Source organism: Lagenorhynchus albirostris, chromosome 1 (assembly GCF_949774975.1).
Source record: "Lagenorhynchus albirostris chromosome 1, mLagAlb1.1, whole genome shotgun sequence".
Classification (NCBI taxonomy): Eukaryota; Metazoa; Chordata; class Mammalia; order Artiodactyla; family Delphinidae; genus Lagenorhynchus; species Lagenorhynchus albirostris.
Window position 1 is genome coordinate 113,379,451 of NC_083095.1, and position 13,122 is coordinate 113,392,572.

The 13,122-nt window shown below is 36.5% G+C and overlaps 1 protein-coding gene across 2 annotated transcripts in view; it reads left to right on the forward strand.

Moving 5' to 3' along the window:
- The window catches only part of UNC13C (unc-13 homolog C), a 598,728-nt gene that overhangs the window by 459,486 nt on the left and 126,120 nt on the right, over nucleotides 1-13,122 (forward strand). The window lies entirely within an intron of this gene.

Consider the following 13,122-nt stretch of genomic DNA (forward strand, 5'->3'; position numbering starts at 1 on the left):
TTTTTAACATCTTTATTGGGGTATAATTGCTTTACAATGGTGTGTTAGTTTCTGCTTTATAACAAAGTGAATCAGTCATACATAAACATATGTTCCCATATGTCTTCCCTCTTGCGTTGAATGTTCTTATTCACGTTTCAGCGGATATATATGTACACATATCTGTCATGGATATATCCAAGGAGTGGACTTACTAAGTCATAGAGATGCATATGTTCAGTTTAGTAGATATTACAAACTAGTTTTCCAAAGTGATTATACCAGTTACCTGGCCCATCAACAGTGTATACAAGTTCCAATTGCTCCACATCTCCACCAACTTGCTATTGCCTGTCTTTTTCATTCTAGCCATTTTGATAGACCTGTAATGATAATTAAAATTGTAGTTTAATTTCTGCTTTCCCGATGACTAAGAAAGTGAAATACTTCTTCATAAGGTTTTTGGCCATTTGGCTATTTCTTTTGTGAGCTACCTTTTCAATCTTCTGTCCATTTTTTTAATTGACCTCTCTGACATTTTCTTAAAATTTTTAAGCTCTTTATATATTGTAGATATTAGCCTTTTGTTGGATATTTGTATTGCAAATATTTTCCTAGTCTATGACTTGCTTTTTTACTCTCTTAATAATGTCTTTATTGATGTATAGTTGATTTACAATATTATATTAGTTTCAGGTATACAGCTTAGTGATTCAGTATTTTCACAGATTATACTTCATTAAAAGTTATTACAAGATAATGGCTATAATTCCCTGTGCTATACAATATATCCTTGTTGCTTATCTTTTATAGTAGTTTGTATCTCTTAATCGCATACCTCTAATATGCCTCTCCCCCCTTCCCTCTTCTTGGGTAACCACTAGTTTGTTTTCTAAATTTATGAGTCTTTTTCTGTTTTGCATATACATTCACTTGTATTATTTTTTTAGATTCCACGTGTATGTGACTTATTTTACTAAGCGTAGTATTTTCTAGGTTCATCTATGTTGCTGCAAATAGCAGAATTCCATTCTTTTTATAGCTGAGAAATATTATATTGTATATATATACCACATCTTCTTTATCTGTTTGTTGATGGGCACTTGGGTTGCTTCTATGTCTTGGCTATTATAAAAATGCTGCTAAGAACATGGGGTGCATGTATCTTTCTGAATTAGAGTTTTCATCTTCTCTGAATATATGCCTAGGAGTGGGATTGCTGGATCATATGGTAGTTCTAGTTTTAGTTTTTTGAGGAAGCTTCATACTGTTTTCCATAGTGGCTGCACTAATTTACATTCCCACCAACAATGTACAAGGGTTCCCTTTTCTCAACATCCTCACCGACATTTTTTATTTGTAGACTATTTTTTTTTTTTTTTTTTTTTTGCGGTACGTGGGCCTCTCACTGTTGTGGCCTCTCCCATTGTGGAGCACAGGCTCCGGACGTGCAGGCTCAGCGGCCATGGCTCACGGGCCCAGCCGCTCCGCGGCATGTGGGATCTTCCCGGACTGGGGCACGAACCCATGTCCCCTGCATCAGCAGGTGGACTCTCAACCACTGTGCCACCAGTGAAGCCCTGTAGACTTTTTGATGATAGCCATTCTGACAGATGAGACGTGGTACCTTGTTTTTATTTGCATTTCTATAATAATTAGCATAGTTGAGCAGCTTTTCATGTGCCTGTTGGCTATCTGTATGTCTCCTTTGAAAAATGTCTATTCAGGTCTTCTACCTATTTTTTGATTGTGTTGTCTGGTGTTTTTTTTGTTGTTGTTTTGTTTTGATGTTGAGTTGTATGAGCTTTTTATATATTTTGTATATCAACCCCTTGTTAGTCATATCATTAGCAAATATTTTCTCCCATTCAGTAGATTTTTTTCATTTTTGTCAGTGGTTCCCCTTGCTGTGCAAAAGCTTTAAGTTTACTTAGGTTCCATTTATGTATCTTTGCTTTTATCTTTTGCCTTAGAAGACAGAGCCAATGAAATATTGCTACGATTTATGTCAAAGTGTGTTCTGCCTATGTTCTCTTCTAGGAGCTTTATGGTTTCTCGTCTTCATTTTATAGAAATATTCTACTTATTTTCTTTATTTTTGTTTGTTTGCCTTTTGCTTCTTTTTATTTTTTAATTTTTAAATGCATTTTGAGTTTATTTTTCTTTATGGTGTGAGGAAATGTTCTAATCTCACTGTTTTACATGTAGTTGTCCAGTTTTCCCAGCACCACTTGTTAAAGAGATTGTCCTTTCTCCATAATATATTCTTGCCTCCTTTGTTGTAGATTAATTGACCATAGGTGTGTGGGCTTATTTCTGGGCTTTGTATCCTGTTCCACTGATCTGTGTATCTGTTTTTGTGCCAGTACCAGGCTGTTTAGATTACTGTAGTTTTGTGGTATCTTCTGAAGTCTCAAAGTGTGATACCTCCAGCTTTGTTCTTTTTTTCGCAAGATTGCTTTGGCTATTCTGAGTCTTTTGTGGTTTCATATGAATTTAGAATTATTTGTTCTAGTTCTGTGAAAAATGTCATGGTATTTTGATAGGGATTGTATTAAACCTGTAGATTGCTTTGGGTAGTATGGCCTTTTTAACATGTCATTTAATGATTTCTTTTGAAAAATAGAGGTTCTAAGTTTAAACAGTGCAATTTATCAGTGACCTCCTTTATTAGTAGTACTGTTTTTGTCCTCTTTAATTAATCTTTGCCTACCCAAGATTATGAAAATAATCTCTTACGTTTTCTTCTAAAAGCTTTATTGTTTACCTTTCTGTTTTAGATCTACAATCCATCTGAAACTCACTTTTTGTGTATCAACCCCCTTGATGAAGTCGTATGATGTAATAGAAAGATCTTTTATTCTCTAAGCTCAGACCGATCTGGAGAATATAACAAATATGTAGAAGTGTATGCCCAAGAATACACAAAGCATAGTTTTTAAAAACCATATTAAATGATGACATTAATTTTATTGGCGTGGAAGACTGTTGAGTGAAAGGAGTGGGTTATAGAACATAAAGCATTTATACAAATTGTATGCACACATATATTTTAGATACATAAATTCATACAGTGTTATCCTGAAGGGTAATCAGGCATAGTTTAACAACATATCTGTGAATCATGGGATTTATGGTAATTGATATTTTTCTTTGAACTTTTCTGTATTGTTTGAATATTTTTCAGTGAATATGTATCTTCATTTCCAGAATAAACATGAAAAATCATTCTTATTTAAATACAAGTACATAGGGGAGAAGAGTTATCCAGAGGTACCCATAATAACCTTTTGGATCTTTTCATTCAGTCATTTTTCTTGGCATAGATGGTGGCTGTTTTATCCTTTAATAAAAATTGTAATTCCTATTTAATTAGACTTCTGAATCTGGTACAAGTCTGGCCTGAGGGGGAGAGAGGCTAGAACAAAGGAACTCCTTGTGTCCAGTAAATAGATTTATTTCCGTAACGAAAAATGATTTATGATAAGATGTATCACTTTTATGGTTTATCTACATGCTTCATGAAAGAAGGAACCAATCCCTCCACATCTTTGCATGTTGATTAGTAGAGCCAGTTCAGCTGTATGTACTTTGCCTTCATGCCAAAAACAAATCAGTATATAAAATTCTTCGGTCCACTGCAAATTTTCCTCTCACAACTCTGTAGATGTTGTTTTGTTATCCCATAGCCTCTAGGGAATGGAAGGATCACAGGTCAGCCTGCTTTAAATAATTTTATATACTTGTTTTTCTGTTTATAAGCCTAAAAGATTTTTTTCCTTTATTTTGTCTTTCAAACATTTTGGCAGATGTTTTATTATTTATTTTTATTTATTATTCATTAGTACCTAGACGTGAGTATCTCTTCACTAGTAGAGAATTTCTTAACTTCATACTTGCTTTCCTCTCTCTCCCACTAAAAGACTGTTCTCTTTAATTATGCATCTTATTATTGATTCTGTTCCATTTGTTTAACTTTTTTTTTCTCCTTATGTTGGATCTCTCCTCTCTAGTTATAGAAGTCTCTCTGACTACTGTATCAATCATTTATTCTCTAATTTTCTTCTCTAAGAATTATCCCTGCATCCTAGAGGATTTTGTTAAGCTAGGCTTCAAGTACTGATTTATTTTCCTAAATTGTCTATTTTGCTCTTTACTTTTTCTAGTTGTATTTTTTAAATAAGTTACTAGTTTTTGAAAATACAGGTACATGGTTAAAACAGTACAAAAAGTATTCTGTGAAAAGTTTCTTTTTGTTACCTGACAAGTTAACCACTGTTTCCAGTTTCTTGTGTATTTCCAGAAATATTCTAAGCATACACATGTATATATGCACGTATCTTTTTTCTTTTCTACATAAGTGGTAATATATTATCCATACTCTTCTTCACCTTGCTGTTTTACTTAACAATATAACTTGAAGTTTGTACTATGTAAATACATTTAGATCTACCTCATTCTCTATTACAATTATATTGTTTTCAATAGAATGGTTGTATAAAACATACTTAATTCTTCTTATATCAATAAATATTTAGACTATTTTTAATACTTTGCTAATATAAATAACTGTACATATATTTTTTGTTTACATGTGCAAGTATATTTAGACAGGAAATTTTAGAAGTGGAATTGCCAGAAGATATGCACATTTAAAATTTTGAAATATATTGCTAACTTTTCCCTAAAAAGCAGAACACTGTATTTTCTACTTTAGCAATTTGATAGATAACTACCATCTCATTAAATTTTCATTTCTTTAAGTATGAACGAAGTTATGCATTTTTCACATGTTTAAGGCCATTGTCTTTTTTTAAAGTGAGAATTCCCAAGGAAATTATTAATGAAGTTTAAAAAATAACCATTACCACCAATAATAAAATTAAAAGTAATCAAGCATTTAGGATATTTTAATCACTTGTGGCTAAAATATAAATTGTGAAGCATTTTTTAACTGTTCATGACTTATCTGTTAGTTCCATTTCCTTTATAAGTAATAAACAGATGATTGCAACTCATAAAGCAAAGAGAAAATGACTTAGTTGAAATCTACCAAAAAGATAAATCCCTATTTTTTTTATAAGTTGTAAATAATTGATAGAAATCAATTTTATCCTAAAACAGAATCTCAACTACAGGTTACATTTAAATAAGTAATGAGAAAGTGTACAGGAAACTAAAAGAAATGAAACCCATAAAGATTTAACTCTTTTAAGAAGAAGCTACAAGCAATGATTTTGCAATATATGTTATAACCTGAGAAATACATAAAACTGATTATTTATGAGCATTTTTTATGAGCTGTGTATATGGAATAAAACTGTTTATATTTTATTGATAATTCTTAATAAAAAGTTTATTGATATACACAGGGCTTTTTATTTTAAGGCAGAAAATTAGGTCTTTTAAGACACACCAGTGGCTTTTCCCCATGGGAAGCTGTACACCAGCAAACTTTTACACCATGTCCAGTGTTAAACATGTCCTCAATCAGTTTGATTGATGACCTGGTCTATTCTCAGCAAAACTGAGGAGAAAATGAAGGAATAGAGATGGCAAAAGAACTGGATACAACCTTTACATTCTTTTATCCATCCATTTATCCATTTATCTTATCCTTGTCTGAGCAGACAAGGTGGTGTGAGGAATCAAACATTTATCTTATCTGTTGTGTTATCTGTTCTTAGAAAGCTTATCTAGGCAGAGAAGAGGTAAGAGGCAAGGTTATATGATGGAAAGACACAGAACCAGGATTAGACTTTATGCTGCACCACATCTACCACAGTCATCACTGTTACCACCCAAGTCCAAACAGCCAAGTCTGTCCATTGTTCATTCTACTGCAGTGGCTCCTCTATACACTGCTGCTTCCACTTTTAGATCCCTGTAATCTGTTCCCCAGACAGCAACCAAAGTGATTTTTTACCAATGTAAAATGAGACCAAAAACCTCCAGCGTTATTCCATAACTCTTAGGAGGAGTCCTTATCATAGAATTCAAGATCCTATGTGACCTGACCCTAGCTTCTCTCTGAAATCAGCTCTCACCACTCTCAATCACTCACTCTGCTTCAGCCACACTGGCTTCCTTGCATCTCCTTGAACTTGTCAAGGACAATCTTTGGCTCCAGGGCTACTTCACTTGCTATGTTTTCTACCTGAAATGCACTTCCAGAAGATGGCTGCATGGTTTGCTCTCTGACTTCATTCAGTTCTGCTTTCATGTCGCCTCATTAGAGATCTTCCCTTAGCGCCCAATTGAAGAAAATGTACGCTCAGCTCATCTGCGCCCTTACCCTGCATTTTATTTTTCCAGAACACTTAAACTACTTCACATTATATTGAGGGGTTTTTATTGTCTGCCTCTCCTCACTATATTATAAATTCCAAAATTCCAGGAATGCTCTGGTTTCTTCTTTGCTGTACTTTCAGTATGCAGCATAGTACCTGTTTCACAGTAGATAATCAGTAGATATGTTACACAAGTGAATGAAATCCACATTTTGGTCCTAAGTACTAACTTTCACGGAAATACTCTGTACTGACTCTATTGCTAGGACTGCTAGGCCTATGGATAAAAGTACAATGTAAATGAAGCTTGTTTTTGTTTATTTTTTATACCCTTGCTCCATGGTTTGTCAATTAATGCCAATAGCTTCTTTGGGTGCCCGTATTTTTTTTTTTAACATCTTTATTGGAGTATAACTGCTTTACAATGGTGTGTTAGTTTCTGCTTTATAACAAAGTGAATCAGTTATACATATACATATGTTCCCATATCTCTTCCTTCTTGCGTCTCCCTCCCTCCGACCCTCCCTATCCCACCCCTCCAGGTGGTCACAAAGCACCGAGCCGATATCACTGTGCCATGCGGCTGCTTCCCACTAGCTATCTACCTTACGTTTGTTAGTGTATATATGTCCATGCCTCTCTCTTGCCCTGTCACAGCTCACCCTTCCCCCTCCCCATATCCTCAAGTCTGTTCTCCAGTAGGTCTGTGTCTTTATTCCTGTCTTACCCCTAGGTTCTTCATGACATTTTTTTTTCTTAAATTCCATATATATGTGTTAGCATACGATATTTGTCTTTCTCTTTCTGACTTACTTCACTCTGTATGACAGACTCTAGGTCTATCCACCTCGTTACAGATAGCTCAATTTTGTTTCTTTATATGTTTGAGTAATGTTCCACTGTATATATGTGCCACATCTTCTGTATCCATTCATCCGATGATGGGCACTTAGGTTGTTTCCATCTCCGGGCTATTGTAAATAGAGCTGCAATGAACATTTTGGTACATGACTCTCTGAATTTTGGTTTTCTCAGGGTATATGCCCAGTAGTGGGATTGCTGGGTCATATGGTAGTTCTATTTGTAGTTTTTTAAGGAACCTCCATACTGTTCTCCATAGTGGATGAACCAATTCACATTCCCACCCGCAGTACAAGAGTGTTCCCTTTTCTCCACACCCTCTCCAGCATTTATTGTTTCTAGTTTTTGATGATGGCCATTCTGACTGGTGTGACATGATATCTCATTGTAGTTTTGATTTGCATTTCTCTAATGTTTAATGATGTTGAGCATTTTTCATGTGTTTGTTCGTAGTCTGTATATCTTTTTTGGAGAAATGTCTATTTAGGTCTTCTGCCCATTTTTGGATTGAGTTGTTTGTTTTTCTGATATTGAGCTGCATGAGCTGCTTGTAAATTTTGGAAATTAATCCTTTGTCAGTTGCTTCATTTGCAAATATTTTCTTCCATTCTGAGGGTTGTCTTTTCATCTTGTTTGTGGTTTCCTTTGCTGTGGAAAAGCTTTTAAGTTTCATTAGGTCCCATTTGTTTATTTTTGTTTTTATTTCCATTTCTCTAGGAGGTGGGTCAAAAAGGATCTTGCTGTGGTTTATGTCATAGAGTGTTCTGCCTATGTTTTCCTCTAAGAGTTTGATAGTTTCTAGCCTTACATTTAGGTCTTTAATCCATTTTGAGCTTATTTTTGTGTATGGTGTTAGGGAGTGATCTAATCTCATACTTTTACATATACCTGTCCAGTTTTCCCAGCACCACTTATTGAAGAGGCTGTCCTTTCTCCACTGTACATTCCTCCCACCTTTATCAAAGATAAGGTGACCATATGTGCGTGGGTTTATCTCTGGGCTTTCTATCCTGTTCCATTGATCTATCTTTCTGGGTTTGTGCCAGTACCATACAGTATTGATTACTGTAGCTTTGTAGTATAGTCTGAGGTCAGGGAGCCTGATTCCTCCAGCTCCGTTTTTCGTTCTCAAGATTGCTTTGGCTATTCGGGGTCTTTTGTGTTTCCATACAAACTGTGAAATTTTTAGTTCTATTTCTGTGAAAAATGCCAGTGGTAGTTTGATAGGGATTGCATTGAATCTGTAGATTGCTTTGGGTAGTAGAGTCATTTTCACAATATTGATTCTTCCAATCCAAGAACATGGTATATCTCTCCATCTATTTGTATCATCTTTAATTTCTTTCATCAGTGTCTTATAATTTTCTGCATACAGATCTTTTGTCTCCTTAGTTAGGTTTATTCCTAGATATTTTATTCTTTTTGTTGCAGTGATAAATGGGAGTGTTTTCTTGATTTCACTTTCAGATTTTTCATCATTAGTATTTAGGAATGCCAGAGATTTCTGTGCATTAATTCTGTATCCTGCTACTTTACCAAATTCATTGATTAGCTCTAGTAGTTTTCTGGTAGCATCTTTAGGATTCTCTATGTATATTATCATGTCATCCGCAAACAGTGACAGCTTTACTTCTTCTTTTCTGATTTGGATTCCTTTTATTTCCTTTCTTCTCTCATTGCTGTGGTAAAACTTCCAAAACTATGTTGAATAAGAGTGGTGAGAGTGGGCAACCTTGTCTTGTTCCTGATCTTAGTGGTAATGCTTTCCGTTTTTCACCATTGAGGATGATGTTGGCTGTGGGCTTGTCATATATGGCCTTTATTATGTTTAGGAAAGTTCCCTCTATGCCTACTTTCTGCAGGGTTTTTATCATAAATGGGTGTTGAATTTTGTCAAAAGCTTTCTCTGCATCTATTGAGATGATCATATGGTTTTTCTCCTTCAATTTGTTAATATGGTTTATCACATTGATAGATTTGCGTATATTGAAGAATCCTTACATTCCTGGAATAAACCCCACTTGATCATGGTGTATGATCCTCTTAATGTGCTGTTGGATTCTGTTTGCTAGTATTTTGTTGAGGATTTTTGCATCTATGTTCATCAGTGATATTGCCCTGTAGTTTACTTTCTTTGTGACGTCCTTGTCTGGTTTTGGTATCAAGGTGATGGTGGCCTCGTAGAAGGAGTTTGGGAGTGTTCCTCTCTCTGCTATATTTTGGAAGAGTTTGAGAAGGATAGGTGTTAGCTCTCTAAATGTTTGATAGAATTCGCCTGTGAAGCCATCTGGTCTTGGGCTTTTGTTTGTTGGAAGATTTTTAATCACAGTTTCAATTTCAGTGCTTGTGATTGGTCTGTTCATATTTTCTATTTCTTCCTGATTCAGTCTTGGCAGGTTGTGCATTTCTAAGAATTTTTCCATTTCTTCCAGATTGTCCATTTTATTGGCATAGAGTTGCTTGTAGTAATCTCTCATGATCTTTTGTATTTCTGCAGTGTCAGTTGTTACTTCTCCTTTTTCATTTCTAATTCTATTGATTTGAGTCTTCTCCCTTTTTCTCTTGATGAGTCTGGCTAATGGTTTATGTATTTTGTTTTTCTTCTCAAAGAACCAGCTTTTAGTTTTATTGATCTTTGCTATTGCTTCCTTCATTTCTTTTTCATTTATTTCTGATCTGATTTTTATGATTTCTTTCCTTCTGCTAACTTTGGGGTTTTTTTGTTCTTTCTGTAATCGCTTGAGGTGCAAGGTTAGGTTGTTTATTCGAGATGTTTCCTGCTTCTTAAGGTGGGCTTGTATTGCGATAAACTTCCCTCTTAGAACTGCTTTTGCTGCATCCCATAGGTTTTGGGTCGTTGTGTCTCCATTGTCATTTGTTTCTAGGTATTTTTTGATTTCCTCTTTGACTTCTTCAGTGATCACTTCATTATTAAGTAGTGTATTGTATAGCCTCCATGTGTTTGTATTTTTTACAGATCTTTTCCTGTAATTGATATCTAGTCTCATGGCGTTGTGGTCGGAAAAGATACTTGATACAATTTCAATTTTCTTAAATTTACCAAGGCTTGATTTGTGACCCAAGATATGATCTATCGTGGAGAATGTTCCATGAGCACTTGAGAATAATGTGTATTCTGTTGTGTTTGGATGGAGTGTCCTATAAATATCAATTAAGTCCATCTTGTTTAATGTATCCTTTAAAGCTTGTGTTTCCTTATTTATTTTCATTTTGGATGATCTGTCCATTGGTGAAAGTGGGGTGTTAAAGTCCCCTCCTATGAATGTGTTACTGTCGATTTCCCCTTTTATAGCTGTTAGTATTTGCCTTATGTATTGAGGTGCTCCTATGTTGGGTGCATAAATATTTACAATTGTTATATCTTCTTCTTGGGTTGATCCCTTGATCATTATGTAGTGTCCTTCTTTGTCTCTTCTAATAGTCTTTATTTTCAAGTCTATTTTGTCTGATATGAGAATTGCTACTCCAGCTTTCTTTTGGTTTCCATTTGCATGGAATATCTTTTTCCATCCCCTTATTTTCAGTCTGTATGCGTCTCTAGGTCTGAAGTGGGTCTGTTGTAGACAGCATACATATGGGTCTTGTTTTTGTATCCATTCAGCCAATCTGTGTCTTTTGGAGGGAGCATTTAGTCCATTTAAGGTAATTTACATTTAAGGTAATTATCAATATGTATGTTCCTATTCCCATTTTCTAAATTGTTTTGGGTTCGTTATTATAGGTCTTTTCCTTCTCTTGTGTTTCTTGCCTAGAGAAGTTCCTTTAGCATTTGTTGTCAAGCTGGTTTGGTGGTGCTGAACTCTCTCAGTTTTTGCTTGTCTGTAAAGGTTTTAATTTCTCCATCAAATCTGAATGAGATCCTTTCTGGGTAGAGTAATCTTGGTTGCAGGTTTTTCTCCTTCATCACTTTCAGTATGTCCCACCACTCCCTTCTGGCTTGCAGAGTTTCTGCTGCGAGATCAGCTGTTAACCTTATGGGGATTCCCTTGTGTGTTATTTTTGTTTTTCCCTTGCTGCTTTTAATATGCTTTCTTTGTATTTAATTTTTGACAGTTTGATTAATATGTGTCTTGGCGTATTTCTCCTTGGATTTATCCTGTATGGGATTCTCTGTGCTTCCTGGATTTGATTAACTATTTCCTTTCCCATATTAGGGAAGTTTTCAACTATAAGCTCTTCAAATAGTTTCTCAGTCCCTTTCTTTTTCTCTTCTTCTTCTGGAACCCTTATAATTCGAATGTTGGTGCATTTAGTGTTGTCCCAGAGGTCTCTGAGACTGTCCTCAGTTCTTTTCATTCTTTTTTCTTTATTCTGCTCTGCAGTACTTATTTCCACTATTTTATCTTCCAGGTCACTTATGCGTTCTTCTGCCTCAGTTATTCTGCTATTGATCCCATCTAGAGTATTTTTCTTTTCATTTATTGTGTTATTCATCGTTGCTTGTTTCATGTTTATTTCTTCTAGGTCCTTGTTAAATGTTTCTTGCGTTTTGTGCATTCTATTTCCAAGATTTTGGATCATCTTTACTATCATTATTCTGAATTCTTTTTCAGGTAGACTGCCTATTTCCTCTTCATTTGTTAGGTCTGGTGCATTTTAATCTTGCTCCTTCATCTGCTGTGTGTTTTTCTGTCTTTTCATTTTGCTTATCTTACTGTGTTTGGGGTCTCCTTTTTGTAGGCTGCAGGTTCGTAGTTCCCGTTGTTTTTGATGTCTGTCTCCAATGTCTAAGGTTGGTTCAGTGGGTTGTGTAGGCTTCCTGGTGGAGGGGACTAGTGCCTGTGTTGTGGTGGATGAGGCTGGATCTTGTCTCTCTAGTGGGCAGGTCCACGTCTGGTGGTGTGTTTTGGGGTGTCTGTGGACTTATTATGATTTTAGGCAGCCTCTCCGCTAATGGGTGGGGTTGTGTTCCTGTTTTGCTAGTTGTTTGGCATAGGTTGTCCAGCACTGTAGCTAGCTGGTCGTTGAGTGAGGCTGGGTGCTGGTGTTAAGATGGAGGTCTCTGGGAGATTTTCGCCGTTTGATATTATGTGGAGCTGGGAGGTCTCTTGTTGACCAGTGTCCTGACGTTGGCTCTCCCACGTCAGAGGCAGAGCCCTGACTCCTGGCTGGAGCACCAAGAGCCTTTCATCCACACGGCTCAGAGTAAAAGGGAGAAAAAGTAGGGAGAATTACTAGAAGAAGGAAGGAAGGAAGGAAGAAGGGAGGGAGGGAGGGAAGGAAGGAAGAAAGAAGAAAAGAAGGAAAGAAGGCAAGAGGGAAAGAAAGGAGGGAGAGAGGGAGGAAGGAAGGAAGGAGGGAAGGAAGGAAGAAGGAAAGAAAGAAGATACAGTAAAATATAATAAAGTATAGTAAAGTTATTAAAATTAATTAATTATTAATAAAAAATTTTTTTAAAAATGGACGGATAGAACCCTAGGACAAATGGTGGAAGCAAAGCTATACAGACAAGATCTCACACAGAAACATACAGATACACATTCACAAAAAGAGGAAAAGGGGAAAAAATCATAGATCTTGCTCTCGAAGTCCACCTCCTCAATTTGGGATCATTCCTTGTCTATTCAGGTACTCCACAGATGCAGGGTACATCAAGTTGATTGTGGAGCTTTAATCTGCTGTTTCTGAGGCTGCTGGGAGAGATTTCCCTTTCTCTTCTTTGTTCTCACAGGTCACAGGGGCTCAGCTTTGGATTTGGCCCCACCTCTGCATGTAGGTCGCTGGAGGGCGTGCTTTATGCTCAGACAGGACGGGGTTAAAGGAGCTGCTGATTCGGGGGCTCTGGCGCACTCAGGCTGAGGGAGAGAGGGGCACGGCGTGCGGGGCAGGCCTGCGGCGGCAGAGGCCAGCGTGACGTTGCACCAGCCTGAGGCCCACCGTGTGTTCTCCCGGGGAAGTTGTCCCTGGATCCCTGGAGCTGGCAGTGGCGGGCTGCACAGGCTCCGTGGAAGCAGGGTGTGGATAGTGACCT